The sequence below is a fragment of the Bufo bufo genome, chromosome 11 (genome assembly GCF_905171765.1).
Source record: "Bufo bufo chromosome 11, aBufBuf1.1, whole genome shotgun sequence".
Classification (NCBI taxonomy): Eukaryota; Metazoa; Chordata; class Amphibia; order Anura; family Bufonidae; genus Bufo; species Bufo bufo.
The window spans coordinates 38330247-38344599 of NC_053399.1; the positions used below are offsets into that span (position 1 = coordinate 38330247).

Genomic DNA, 14353 nt, shown 5'->3' on the forward strand with positions numbered 1-14353 from the left:
AGTTTCTACTGTAAGGGTGCATCGGGGGGGGGGGGGATTTAAAATGGGACATGGCATCTAAAAACCAGTCCTGCAAAATCTGCCTTCCAAAAACCATATGATGTTCCTTTCCTTCTGTGCCCTGCCGTGTGCCCTTACATCAGTTTACGACCACATGTGCGGTGTTTCTGTAAACCACAGAATCAGGGTAATAAATATTGAGTTTTGCTTGGCTGTTAACCCTCGACGGATTAAAATGGAAAATCTGCCAAAAGTTTTTTTGAAATTTCATCTCCATTTTCCTTTAATTCTTGTGGAACAACTAAAGGGTTAAAAAAGTTTGTAAAATCAGTTTTCACTAGCTTGAGGGGTGTAGTTTCTACAATGGGGTCATTTATGGGTGGTTTCCACTATGTAAGCCCCACAAAGTGACTTCGGACCTGAACTGGTCCTTAAAAAGTGGGTTTTGGAAATTTTCTTAATGTTAAGAATTGCTTTTAAAACTCTAAACCTTCTAACGTCCTAAAAAAATAAAATGACATTTCTGTTTTAAAATCAATTGCGAATATTTCAAAATGTTGGGTAAATTTGGGATTTTTTCATAAATAAAGGTGAAATATATTGACTCAAATTTATGACTATCATGAAGTACAATGTGTCACAAGAAAACAATCTCAGAATGGCATGGATAATTAAAAGTGTTCCAAAGTTATTACCACATAAAGTGACATGTCGGATTTGCAAAATATGGCCTGGGCAGGAAGGTGAAAACTGGCCTGGGGTAGAAAGGGTAAATACCTTGCTAATCCCAATTACTACCTATAAGTCATAACTTTATGTAGCAGATATCACCACTCACTCTGGTTATGCATGGAAAACTCAGCACTCTCCCTTGATGCAAGACCTCTTATTCACAAAAGCATTAGACATCTCAGAAAGAGGTGAACTTTTTTCATCACACCGTCAGATATGCCGCACCGGGGGCAAAGTCTCACTGGATGTTAGTATAGTCCCCATGTGATTGCACCTGGTGATCTGCGTCTCTGCGTGCTTAAAGGAGTTATCCAACCCCTATAATGCCCCACAAAATTCCTGGGCACCCCATACAGGTTATACTTGCCCTGCTCTTCGCCACCTGCGTCGCTCCTGATGCCCACACAGCCACCACCCAATCTCCCCATCAAGTGGAACAAAACATCCGATGCCAAGGGGGGGGGTGTAATCAGCCAATAGCAGCCTGCGACGGGAATGAGCCTCCCTAGCATCACCCGCGATGCTATGGAAGCTCCTCCCCAGCGACGGGGAGATGCAGGAGCGGCCGTGCGGGCATCAGGAGCGACGTGGGTAAGTATAACATGTGGTGCCCGGGCATTTTTTTTGGGGGGGGGCATTATAGGGTTTGGATAACCCCTTTAAAATAAAAAGTAGGTCTGATCTAAGGATGCGCATTGCAGACAAAGAGAGATGCTGCAACTTCAGAAGCTGCTGGCTTACCACTCCAAGGTTCTCCGCATATCCAAAGGAGCAAGGAGTGAGAGGCAAGACTGTATATGTGTGTACACCTCGGCATGGTTACTGAGGTCACAGACAAGTTCTTAAATAGAAGCAGCAGGTGGCGCTATACTAATATTTCTGGAATATTTGGGGAAAGAAGCATTTTTTAAATAAGCATATAAGCGAATGTTTATGGGCTGGATTTAACTATCAACTATATTATTTGTGGAACAGCTCCTTTCATTTCTATGGAGAATGGCTGGGTGTGCCTCTGTTCACTTACAGTCTGGTTGTTAATGGTTCTATCAGTGCTGTGCTATTTCTGCCAACAAAAGTGATGGAAACTTTGCTGCAGATGTGAACAGAAACCTTGTATATTTTGATTTTTGTCAATTTTTGTGTTCCTCACTTTTAGGCTTGCTATGAATGCGGGAGAGAAATTAATGTGGTACGGAAAACCTCTGCATCTACAGACTCCCCTTGGCTGGGTCTTTCCAAGTATGCCTGGTCTGGGTAAGTCAATGTACCTCACTTTAGTCCATCCTCATCGATGCTGCGATGGAGTTGTCTTTTCATACCTGTACCTGTTTCTTCACTTCTGCATGTAGGTATGTGATTGAATGCCCAAACTGTGGGGTGATCTATCGCAGTCATCAGTACTGGTTTGGAAATCAGGATCCAGTTGATACTGTTGTGCGCACTATCAAAACAATATCTTTTATATAAAATATAAATATCTTATAGAAGAGCTAAAATGTCAATAAAATATTGAAATCAGTCAGGAAATCCACTAGGCGGACATAAAAACGCCTTTTCTTTTATCTTGAGACTAAATTTAATTTATGCAATTAATTAAAAAAAAGGGCAATCAATTATGCAAAAATATTAAATTTATTTACAGAGTGCATATAAATCCAATAAAATACTGATAATTTTCAGACATACAGATTTTAAACTAATACAACTCACCACCACTAGATGGTGCTGTAACCAAAACATCACTTCACCAATACAGAACGACTTAAAGTTACATATGATAAAATGCAAATGCTATATTTTTAGCAAACAGACCAATAATTAATATATCAAGAGAAACTCAGGATCTTCTGTTTAGCAGACAAGTTATAACATGACAAAACAGAGATTAATACAAGAACAATGATTGTTATCCCTCGACTCTGTCTCAGCCTATGACAATATAAAATATATATGATATTATTATGATAATATATTCAATTCGGCAATCAGACTACGAAATATAACTGTAACGGGGTGCCGAAGGTCTCCCATCAGCCGCAGACCTGCTGCTTAGCTTCGGATCTGTGTTCGGCCTCGTTCCCAGGGCAGCTTTTGCTAGCTGGGAGGTTCCCTGCTCCTAGGTCTGCCTTGAGCGCCGAGATGATCACTCGGTGCTTGACTTGTCTGTCTGTCATGTGACGCTGGCCACGTCACATGACCCTCACTCCCCACTATAAATACAGGCAACCTGCTGGCCTTTGGATTTGACCCTTGATCTGCTTCCTGACAACTCTTCTGCCTGCTCCCTCTCGGATTTTGACCTCGGCTTGATTTTGGATTTTGTCTTTGCCTCTTCTCTTGTACTGATGTGACCTCCCGGATTTTGACCTCGACCCGCTCTCGGATCTGTCTCTGTCTCCACCCTTGTACTGACGTGACCTCATGGACTGACCCTGGCTAGTTGACCCGCCTCGCCCTTCCGTTTTTGGTGGTACCTTGCTTGTTCCACCTCTCTGTCCGCTCAAGTGCTACCTCTCATTGGCTGTCTGGTTCCCTGCTGTCTCTATCTCTCTGCTTGCACTTACTCAGGTTAGGGACTGTTGCCCAGTTGGGTCCCGTCACCTAGGGCGGGTGGTGCAAGTAGGCAGGGACATGGGACGGGGTGGCAGCTCAGGGGGTGCACCTCCGCTCTATCTTTATACCCGTGATGCTACCACGTGACAATTACTTTCCAAAGGTTTAGTCGTCTTTACAAATAATGCCAGATTTTCCATTAGCAATATGCATCTTTGCTAATAGAACACTAAACATTATGGAGGCGCTTGACACTATATATTCACACAATATGGGGATTTTTATCTATATACCGATAGAAGTATCTTATTAATATCACAAGTAATAAGTATAACATACGTTACCAAGTCAAGGATGGGCAGAGTCTCGGATGGGACCAGTTCTCAGGAGTTCTCTAATAGTAAAAAATATAATTCAAGTTTCTTCTGATACAGTGGGGGAAATAATTATTTGACCCCTCACTGATTTTGTAAGTTTGTCCAATGACAAAGAAATTAAAAGTCTCAGAACAGTATCATTTCAATGGTAGGTTTATTGTAACAGTGGCAGATAGCACATCAAAAGGAAAATCGAAAAAATAACTTTAAATAAAAGATAGCAACTGATTTGCATTTCATTGAGTGAAATAAGTATTTGAACCCCTACCAACCATTAAGAGTTCTGGCTCCCACAGAGTGGTTAGACACTTCTACTCAATTAGTCACCCTCATTAAGGACACCTGTCTTAACTAGTCACCTGTATAAAAGACACCTGTCCACAGAATCAATCAATCAAGCAGACTCCAAACTCTCCAACATGGGAAAGACCAAAGAGCTGTCCAAGGATGTCAGAGACAAAATTGTAGACCTGCACAAGGCTGGAATGGGCTACAAAACCATTAGCAAGAAGCTGGGAGAGAAGGTGACAACTGTTGGTGCGATTGTTCGAAAATGGACGGAGCACAAAATGACCATCAATCGACCTCGCTCTGGGGCTCCACGCAAGATCTCACCTCGTGGGGTGTCAATGGTTCTGAGAAAGGTGAAAAAGCATCCTAGAACTACACGGGAGGAGTTAGTTAATGACCTCAAATTAGCAGGGACCACAGTCACCAAGAAAACCATTGGAAACACATTACACCGCAATGGATTAAAATCCTGCAGGGCTCGCAAGGTCCCCCTGCTCAGGAAGGCACATGTGCAGGCCCGTCTGAAGTTTGCCAATGAACACCTGAATGATTCAGAGAGTGACTGGGAGAAGGTGCTGTGGTCTGATGAGACCAAAATAGAGCTCTTTGGCATTAACTCAACTCGCTGTGTTTGGAGGAAGAAAAATGCTGCCTATGACCCCCAAAACACCGTCCCCACCGTCAAGCATGGGGGTGGAAACATTTTGCTTTGGGGGGTGTTTTTCTGCTAAGGGCACAGGACAACTTATTCGCATAAACGGGAAAATGGACGGAGCCATGTATCGTGAAATCCTGAGCGACAACCTCCTTCCCTCTGCCAGGAAACTGAAAATGGGTCGTGGATGGGTGTTCCAGCACGACAATGACCCAAAACATACAGCAAAGGCAACAAAGGAGTGGCTCAAGAAGAAGCACATTAAGGTCATGGAGTGGCCTAGTCAGTCTCCGGACCTTAATCCAATCGATAACCTATGGAGGGAGCTCAAGCTCAGAGTTGCACAGAGACAGCCTCGAAACCTTAGGGATTTAGAGATGATCTGCAAAGAGGAGTGGACCAACATTCCTCCTAAAATGTGCGCAAACTTGGTCATCAATTACAAAAAAACGTTTGACCTCTGTGCTTGCAAACAAGGGTTTTTCCACCAAGTATTAAGTCTTTTTTTGTTAGAGGGTTCAAATACTTATTTCACTCAATGAAATGCAAATCAGTTGCTATCTTTTATTTAAAGTTATTTTTTCGATTTTCCTTTTGATGTGCTATCTGCCACTGTTACAATAAACCTACCATTGAAATGATACTGTTCTGAGACTTTTCATTTCTTTGTCATTGGACAAACTTACAAAATCAGTGAGGGGTCAAATAATTATTTCCCCCACTGTATATATCTTTCTTATGATCAGCTTCCTTTATGGATCTTTTCTTTCTTGTGAGAAGAGATGATTTGAATCAGATCTCTCTCCTATGTTCCTACCCTAGCAGTACTTATCCTCCCTGATATCTTACGTTACCTCTTCCTAGATTATGATCTCCCAATCAACTGAGGAGGGTGTAACATATGTAAATACTACTATGAGGTCATCTTAACCCTTGATATACTAAATGGGATGCTGTCCATCTGTTGCACTGCAGATGAATATCACAACTTTAAACATTAATTCTAAATTCCTAATACGTTCACATGACCTTCTTAACCTCTCCGATATACATCAGTAATAAAGGGTTTTTTTTCCTGACACTTTTAATTAGCCATAATCTAGACATGTTGGAGTCACTATCTTTTAAAATTCATGATAATGGACAACGGGACAATGGGCCTTCTTACTTGGCATCCGGGTTTATATATTTAACTTGTCCACACGGATGACTAATAACATTCAGCTCTACTCATGAAATCCAATTAGTAGGAAGACAATTTCAATACTTTCTAGACCTTCTAAGGCTATATTCAGTCAGTGAGATACACACGGCATAAAATATATATTCTAAATGACACATACATGGTACAATATATACTGTGTAAAATATATATATATATATATATATATATATATATATATATAGACAAACTGTTACACATAAATGACACATTATATAAATCATTGGTTAAGTTGCAAATCTAAATCTAAATATACCACACAGAGATATATAGAATACAATTATGAATACATGAATTGGACATCACACACCAAATGTTTCCCATAAAGCATGACTTCCTTAATGACCTTGTAATGAAGTAAAATAATACATTGCTTTATAAATTATCTGTAGGACTCATTATAGTATTAACAGATACACCACATCTGCTCACAATAATTTTTAAGAGACAATAGACTATGTCCGCTACAAACATTATACCCAAATTGAACTCAGCATGAACTCATCTCGCCCTATTTCAATCCTAAGGAAAAGATTTTAGACTCTGGTTCAGTCTGTTTTTACATTTAACGTCAATAAACATTGATATTTAGACTATAATATCTTCAGATAAGACTGTATACTTATGAAAATGCATGACAGCACAGAGATACAACATGTCTGGCCAGATGTAAGTGATTTATTATTTTTTTTAGGAGGTATCCCTTTAAGTTACATCTAGAGCAGATCTGCTAATATTTGCATATATATCCAACCAGAGGAAGAGCTTCTGCAGATATTTAGAAATCTCATAGATAACCGTTTTATATTTGGGGCATTTTTTTTATGATTTACTCATTTTGGAGTGAAAATAATTTTTTCAATTGGTCTAAAATAAAAATGTTCAGCCGTTTCTGAGATACAGAGGTTAAAAATTTGTCTGTTTGCAAGGTCTCACTTTTTGGTTTCTTTGAATCCCATCATCTGACGGCTTATTATAGCTAAATTGTTATCAAACTGTTCAGAATATCGCTTCAATAAGTGTTTGTGAGATCAGAGATAAGAGCTACACATAAACCGTGGAATGACGGGATTGAAAGAAAAAAAAGAATGTGACAGCATGCAAATAGACAGTTTTTTTAACCCCTGTATCTCAGAAACTGCTGAACATTTTTAATAAAGACCAATTAAAAATATATATTTTTAGCCCAAAATGAGTAAATTGCAGCCATACAAAATGTCCCCAAAGGTGTACATAGCCTTAAACTCTTATTCCGATCTCAGCCATTTATGCCTGAGATTTGGATACCAGCCTTACACAGTGGCCAGGGTTACAGACATAGCCTAGCGGGCTGATACATTGTTTTTGTAATTCCATTAAACAGTGTAGCACAGACAGCTCAGCTGTTTACGTAATCCCAGTCACATCTGGTCACTACATAGGACCATTATTCTGATAGAAATGTCCCTTTAAGTATTTGATGTCAGAGTTGCATTAGATATTGACATCTTTAGATAATAAAAGTCCCAAAAAGCAGGAGCTGCAAGTGAGAGGCTGAAGTCAAACACTAGATTAAGAGGATACCTCCCAGCTGGCTGTAGGAAAGGGGCACCGCATATCAAAAATAATTGTTCAAAGTTGATGTCCCATTGAAATAAAAACTATATTTTCTTTAGTCTGATGGATTCTTAAAGGATAACAACAATGCAGCTCAGCGTCTTCTGGATGGGATGAACTTTATGGCCCAGTCTGTAACTGAATTAAATATTGGACCAACAAAAGCTGTGACGTCATGGTTGACTGATCAAATTGCCCCGGCTTACTGGAAACCAAACTCCCAAATTCTGGTACGATTACGATAATTCAGCTTTTTAGGTTCTTATGTTTGCTCTTAAAGCGAACCTTTCACCAGGATTTCACTTAATAAACTATTACCAGTACCTTATGGATTATCCTCATTCTGTTTCAATGCATTCTTGTGCCGGTTTCCTGGGATGCATATTCATGAAAAAAACGACTTATAAAGTACTCGTTTCCAGCTCCTGAAGTCACGCTAGAAGTCAAGGGGGTAGCCCTTCCCTCACTCCGGGCTGTAACTCCCCTACCCTAACTCCTCCTCTAAGCAGTGTAACTGACACCCGGCTCAGTCGCCGGGACTGCGCTTGTACAGGCGGCGCATGCGCCGTCGGACTCAAGCGCGATCCTGTAACTGAATCGCGCATGCGCCGTCCCCGACGCCTGCCTGTCTTCTCTTCTTCACGCGCGATTCAGTTACAGGATCGCGCTTGAGTCCGACGGCGCATGCGCCGCCTATACAAGCGCGGTCCCGGCGACTGAGCCGTGTGTCAGTTACACTACTTAGAGGAGAAGTTAGGGCAGGGGAGTTACAGCCTGGAGTGAGGGAAGGGCTATCCCCTTGACTTCTAGCGTGACTTCAGGAGCTGGAGACGAGTACTTTATAAGTTGTTTTTTTCATGAATATACATCCCAGGAAAGTGGCACAAGAATGCATTGAAACAGAATGAGGATAATCTATAAGGTACTGGTAATAGTTTATTAAGTGAAATCCTGGTGAAAGGTTCGCTTTAAAGGGGTTATGCCATGATTGATGTAAAAAATGAAAATCAGACGTCATATAGTACAAGGGGTGAACTGGAAACTTAAAGTGGCCCTGGAAAAAAAACTAAAAGTGGCTCCATTTTGTAGGCAGGTCCAAATTAATAGAAGGCAGGGCAACACAAGTAGGCTGAGTCAACAATACCATACTACAATATACCATCCCAGCAGAACCAAATAACAGTGTAGCACAGTATACTGCCCCTAAAAGCTGGCCCTCTGTGGTGGCCATCAGTAGCTACCATCTTCTGTCCTCCTCCTCCAGTTGTCTATAGAGCAGGGGGCCTAGGAGGTGGGGCCACAGCAGTTGAATTCAGGAGGGCATGTGCAGTCGCTGGCTGGATACATGAGTACCCGATTCTCACAGCGTTAATTACTGTTCAGAGCTCATTATGTACCAGCAGCAGAGAGGAGGACATGGGTGGCCCTATGGGGCATCGGCCCACTGGGTCTATGGTCAATCCACCCCTGTATAGTACTTGACAATCTCTTTCTAACAAAGCTAGAACCAGCCCTGTACCTCACATGGATCCAGAGATCTCCACATTCACTGCTCCAATGACTCTGCTAGATTATGTTCAGCCTGGCAGCTCAGGAAGCGTGTCCTTTCTGCTGCAGCTCTCTCCCTGTAACTGCCACAGCTTCTAACAGAACATATGGCTAGTGGCAGTGGAAGATTTAGGCCTCTTGCACACAACCGTATGTATTTTGAGGTCCGCAAAAAATATGGATGACATCCGTGTGCATTCCGTATTTTGCAGAACGGAACAGCTGGCCGCTAATAGAACAGTACTATCCTTGTCCATAATGTGGAACGGAAATAGAATGCACACGGAGTACCTTCCGTTTTTTTTGCGGACCCATTGAAATGAATGGTTCTGTATTTGGTCCACAAAAAAAATGAACAGACACGGAATGAAAATACATTTGTGTGCAAGAGGCCTTAAACTGAGTGTGTGCGACCAGCTCAGTAAGGTGGACCAGAAATAAGGAAAATAAACAGCAGGTGGCGCTATACATATACATTTTATTGAATAGCTCACTGGCTATACTACATTTTTAATTACATGGAATTCCAAGTATTCAGGTGCTAGTTTGAAAAATGTACAATATGTTTCATGATCCAACCCCTTTAATGGTGCATTTATACAGAATCCGAGCCAAAAGAGATATATGAAGCTTTCCTTAGTTTCCATTTGTGGATTCATTTCAGATTGTCCCTAAACAATAATGATATTATCCATTCGCCTACAAGAGTTTTCCCACAACAGTAAGGGATGGAATTCACTAAAGATCTCTAAAACAATAGGGTCATGGTACCTTTGACATTTTCTCCGACCAGCATCTGGTTAGATGTAGTGTTGTGGACCTATGAATGAAGCAGGGTTGGAAAACCTGCACAGCGCTAGGGCCCCTGAAATTAAAGGAGCTAGTTTTGGTTGCATAGTTGCACCCTAGTCACCCACTGTCCAGACAACCTTAGCACAGCCCCACTTAAGTGAATATGGCTGTGCTGCAGTTCCTGGGCCAACTGGCTGAACTAGCACTGCAGACTCTTTGGGGGTCATTTACTATCCAGAAAAACGCCTATATTAGGCGTATTTCTGGCGCAAATTGCAGCACAAAGGTAATTTGTGCCGCAATCTGTGACTTTTCCCTGCTCGTGCCAGGTCAAAAAAGTGGGTGTGGCAAAGGTGGGGAAGGGAACAAGCCAATAGACCCGTCTCATTCATTACTTTCTACGCCTATTTTAGGCATAGAACATGGTCTAAATGTAAGACAGCTCTTCATAACTTCGGCAGATCCACCACCATCTATAGGGGTTATTAAGACCCCGTCTAAAACGCCAGTCCTAATAATGGTCAGCCTTTATTTTCCAGATTGGCAGCGGTCCCATAGGTCAGACCACCACTGATCATAAAGTCATCATTACTAATACTAGGGATAACCTTTAAAGGGGTTGTGCAAGAATTCTGCCGGACCTGCAAAGAGAAGATGACTTACCTGTTTCCGCAGCGTAGACCGGATCTCATTACGTTATGATAAATGGTCACATGATGTAAGGGGAGCCGCTCACCGCCGCAGCCAGTGATTGGCTTGCAAAGAAGAAGCCCAGCAGAGTATCGCATACCTGGAGGAGAAGGAGTAATCTTCCCTTTACAGGTCCCCTCCCACCCATTCTTGCACAACCTCTTTAAACTGGGAAAAGGGGGGAAACCTTTTTATAAGATTGTTTGTAAGGCCACTTTGCATTTTAGGAAAGGGCATCTGATTTTGGCTGGCTGACCTGTTACATGTTCCGCTTGGCAGCTGAAGGCACCTGTGTTGGTCCCATGTTCATATGTGCCCGCATTGCTGAGAAAAATGTTTTAATATATGCAAATGAGCCTCTAGGAGCAACGGGGTGTTGCCATTACACCTAGAGGCCCTACCCTCTCCACTTTGTTTGACAGGACCAGGTGTGATGACATCAAAGACTGTTTTACAAGTGACTCAGTTTCCCATCGCTGAGTGTTGATGGCACTTAGTAAACAGAGACCGGGAGGGCTGCCGGAGTATTCTTGATAGAGGGAGTTGAGTAGTTTTTAATTTTCTTTTGTTGAATAGCATCCACTGTTAGAAACTGGATAACCGTATAGTTATTTTTATTACATTTTCCTAAAATGGGTTGACATGTCAGTATCTCTCCCTGTGCAGCGTCTGCCATTCAGTGGAAGAGGAAAATGTCAGTAAATGAGTCATGCTGAGCGTGACTTTAAAAACATATTTTTTTTTTTTTACAATACATTTATCTCTTAGAAAAAGTGGTTCAGAAGCATCAGAAATATATGTAATTAAAAAACCTGGCAAATGGCTTAAATATTTTGTAAAATTTGCCCTCATGTAGGGGTAGGCAACCTCCGGCACTCCACCTGTTATGTAACTACAACTCCTAGCATGCATACTTCCTTTGCTCTCTCACAAAAATGAATTGATTATGCTGGGAATTGTAGTTTCATAACAGCTGGAGTGCCAAAGGTTGCTGACCCCTGCTCTAATGTGGTCAGTTTAGGAAAGGGCGTGTCCGCCTTTGTTAAATGTAGTGTATGTGAACTTTAGTGATGTTTTCTTCCTGTTCATTCCAAACAATGATTTATATTAGTCTGTATAAATGTACCTTTTTTTATTTTACCTTTTCAAATATTCATTCTGTTGCCGCTGAGCTATAGCAGTGCATGGATCTCATTGAAGCGTGGCCTGGCATGTAACGGGATGCTGGTGTTTAAGGTTGATATATGAACAGGCTGTTGTCTGGCAGGCAATATGCTGGAATAAATGGTGTTGTATCACGAGAGTTGTGTCAATGCCAACAAGTAGATTTTATGGGAAGATGTTTTAAAGAGTCACTCTGCTTTCAAACAATTACATTTAATAAAATAGCAAACTTCTAAATCAGTTTGTTTAAAACATCTGCCTTCATCCACCTCAAAAAAAAAGTTGTCGTCATGGCCACTAGGGGGTCTCACTTCCACCTAAGTTGCAGTCCACTGCCTGTTAAGGTAAGATCTGTCCCTAGTGACAAAGACATACAAGACGACAGAGATGAAGTGGGGGCGTGTCAGAGCTAGCTGAGATCCTGGGTCTGATAAAAGAACTGCTTCTACAATGCTTCTGAAGATCACAGGAGCCTCCTGCCTTTCTTTTCTGTGAGCTTTCCACAAACATAGTGGGAAGTAAAGGAAAGGATGGCACAGCACTACAGTGCTGGCAGATTCCACAGAAAAGAAACAACCCCAGCTTCTGAGAGAAATGTATCTAGCTGTGCCGCTGAAGAGGGGAATAATTAGGCTGAAAAAGACATTAGAGAAGCCCAAAAAAGCTCCTTTACAGTTATGATTGTACAAAGCACAGCTATTATGCAAACTTTTGAAAACCCAGTTAAGGTATAGTTTACATTATTACATTTTTTATTTTATTACATTTACAGGAATGTACAAAATGCAGAATCCCTTTCAAAGATAATGACACCAAACATCACTGCCAGGCCTGCGGAGAGGGCTTCTGTGACATCTGCTCATCTAAAAGTCGTCCAGTGCCTGAATGAGGTTGTCCCCAGTTCGTGTATGCGACTGCTGCTATGACCTGAGAGGAACATACATTGGTAAGACTGTCATTATCGGTCCCTGTATGTGCATTCCTAATCAAAAGGCCTAAATCCTTATTTTATAATCTTTTTGTTGTAATTTTCAGTTACAGTACATATAAAAGGTGTAATAAGTCATAAAAAAAAATATATAACTTGACATTAATATTAAGACACAGGTGTATCATATACGCACATATTTTATAAATGTTTTAAATATTTAGTTTCCCTGGGGTGTTTGCAAGTGTGTTTAAATAAAAGTTGAAAATGTAAAAAACATTTCAATTGGTCTTTTTATTAGGACTATTGAGCCCTTTTTTCTCTGTACATAGCTGAAATGCTCTAGTAGCAAACTCTGGATTTTCTCTATTTTACGTCAGTAAGGGAGCTGAAAGGCTCCTTATCTCTGCTCTCTGACATTATAAAAACTCATTATAGCTCAGTTCTTATCTTACTGATAAGAATGTGGCTTAAATAAGTGTTTATGACCTCTTAGTAGTTTAGAGATGAGGTTTATTAGATGACTGGCACAAAGTGAAAATACCAGTCACACAGTTAGAAAAACGGTTAATTCTTTGTGACAGAAAGGCTCAATATTTTTTAAAAAGTCCAATTGAAAATGATTTTTAGCCAAAAATTTGAAAATAAACAAAAATTGCCTCCAAATGTGTACATCGCCTTTAAGACACTTATTAATCAGAACTGCTGTTATTTTAAGTTAACATTTGCAAGTGAACTGCCGCTGACTGCTTCGTATTTGCATTTTAGTTGCCAATGGCAGTGAAGATGATGAAGGAGGTACTTTAATTGCAAGAAAAGGTTGGTGAAGACGTACAGAACACATTGGGAGCAGTGGCAACAGTTATTGACATTCCATTAGGTAAGAGGTTATCCTATAAATAAATGGTGGGAGTATAAAAGGGACACTACTAGAAGTGCCTGTACATATTAGCTGTCGGAATCTGCTGACTTTAGTGTCTATAGAGACCGCCAGACTCTCAACTGATAACAGATGTCGGGTGGAAAGAAAATTGGACATGGTAAATTTCAATATGCCTTAGGATTTTTTTTTTTCTGCAGTAAATAAGCTACTGCCAGTGGGGTCTGACAGTCACTTGTCTTTCTCTTCTTCACTGATAGAACATGCATGCATGACATGTTGATGGGAAGCCAGTAGGAATAACTGTTGGTCAACAGCTATCTGAAAAACAGGATTTTTGTACTCACCGTAAAATGTTTTTCTCGTAGGATGCAGTAGGTAGAAAAGCAGTAGGAACACAAGACAAAACTATAAGCCAAAAAGTCCTAAACCAGAGAGGACCAACAGAAAAAACTAGCCACAAAGGGTGGGATCTGTCCCCCCCAATGCATTTTACGAGAAAAGGATTTTACGTTGAGTACAAAAATGCTGTTTTCTCTTGAATGCATTGGGGGACACAGCACTATGGGACGTTCTAAAGCAGTCCACAAGTGAGGGCAGAAAAACAGCCATGCAACACACCTAACTCACGGCTGCTTGCAGAACCCTGCGACCCAAACTGGCATCAGCAGAAGCCTAGGAGTGGATGTGATAAAATTTGGAAAACGTATGGACAGAGGCCCAGGTGGCGGCCTTGCAGACCTGGGAAGCTGAGGCCTGATTGCTAACCGCCCAAGAAGCCCCGACCGCCCTAGTGGAATGAGCGGTCAACCGAAAGGGAGGAACATGACCCTTCGCAATATAGGCCTCCTTAACAGCCGACCTAATCCAACAGGATATGGTGGCCTTGGAAGCTTGCAGGCCCTTGCAAGGACCCTCAGGGACC

The 14353-nt window shown here is 41.3% G+C and overlaps 1 pseudogene; it reads left to right on the forward strand.

The window, feature by feature from the left end:
- The first annotated feature begins 1227 nt into the window (after positions 1 to 1227).
- Positions 1228 to 13609, forward strand: LOC120981445 (annotated as a pseudogene).
- Positions 13610 to 14353: the final 744 nt, after the last annotated feature.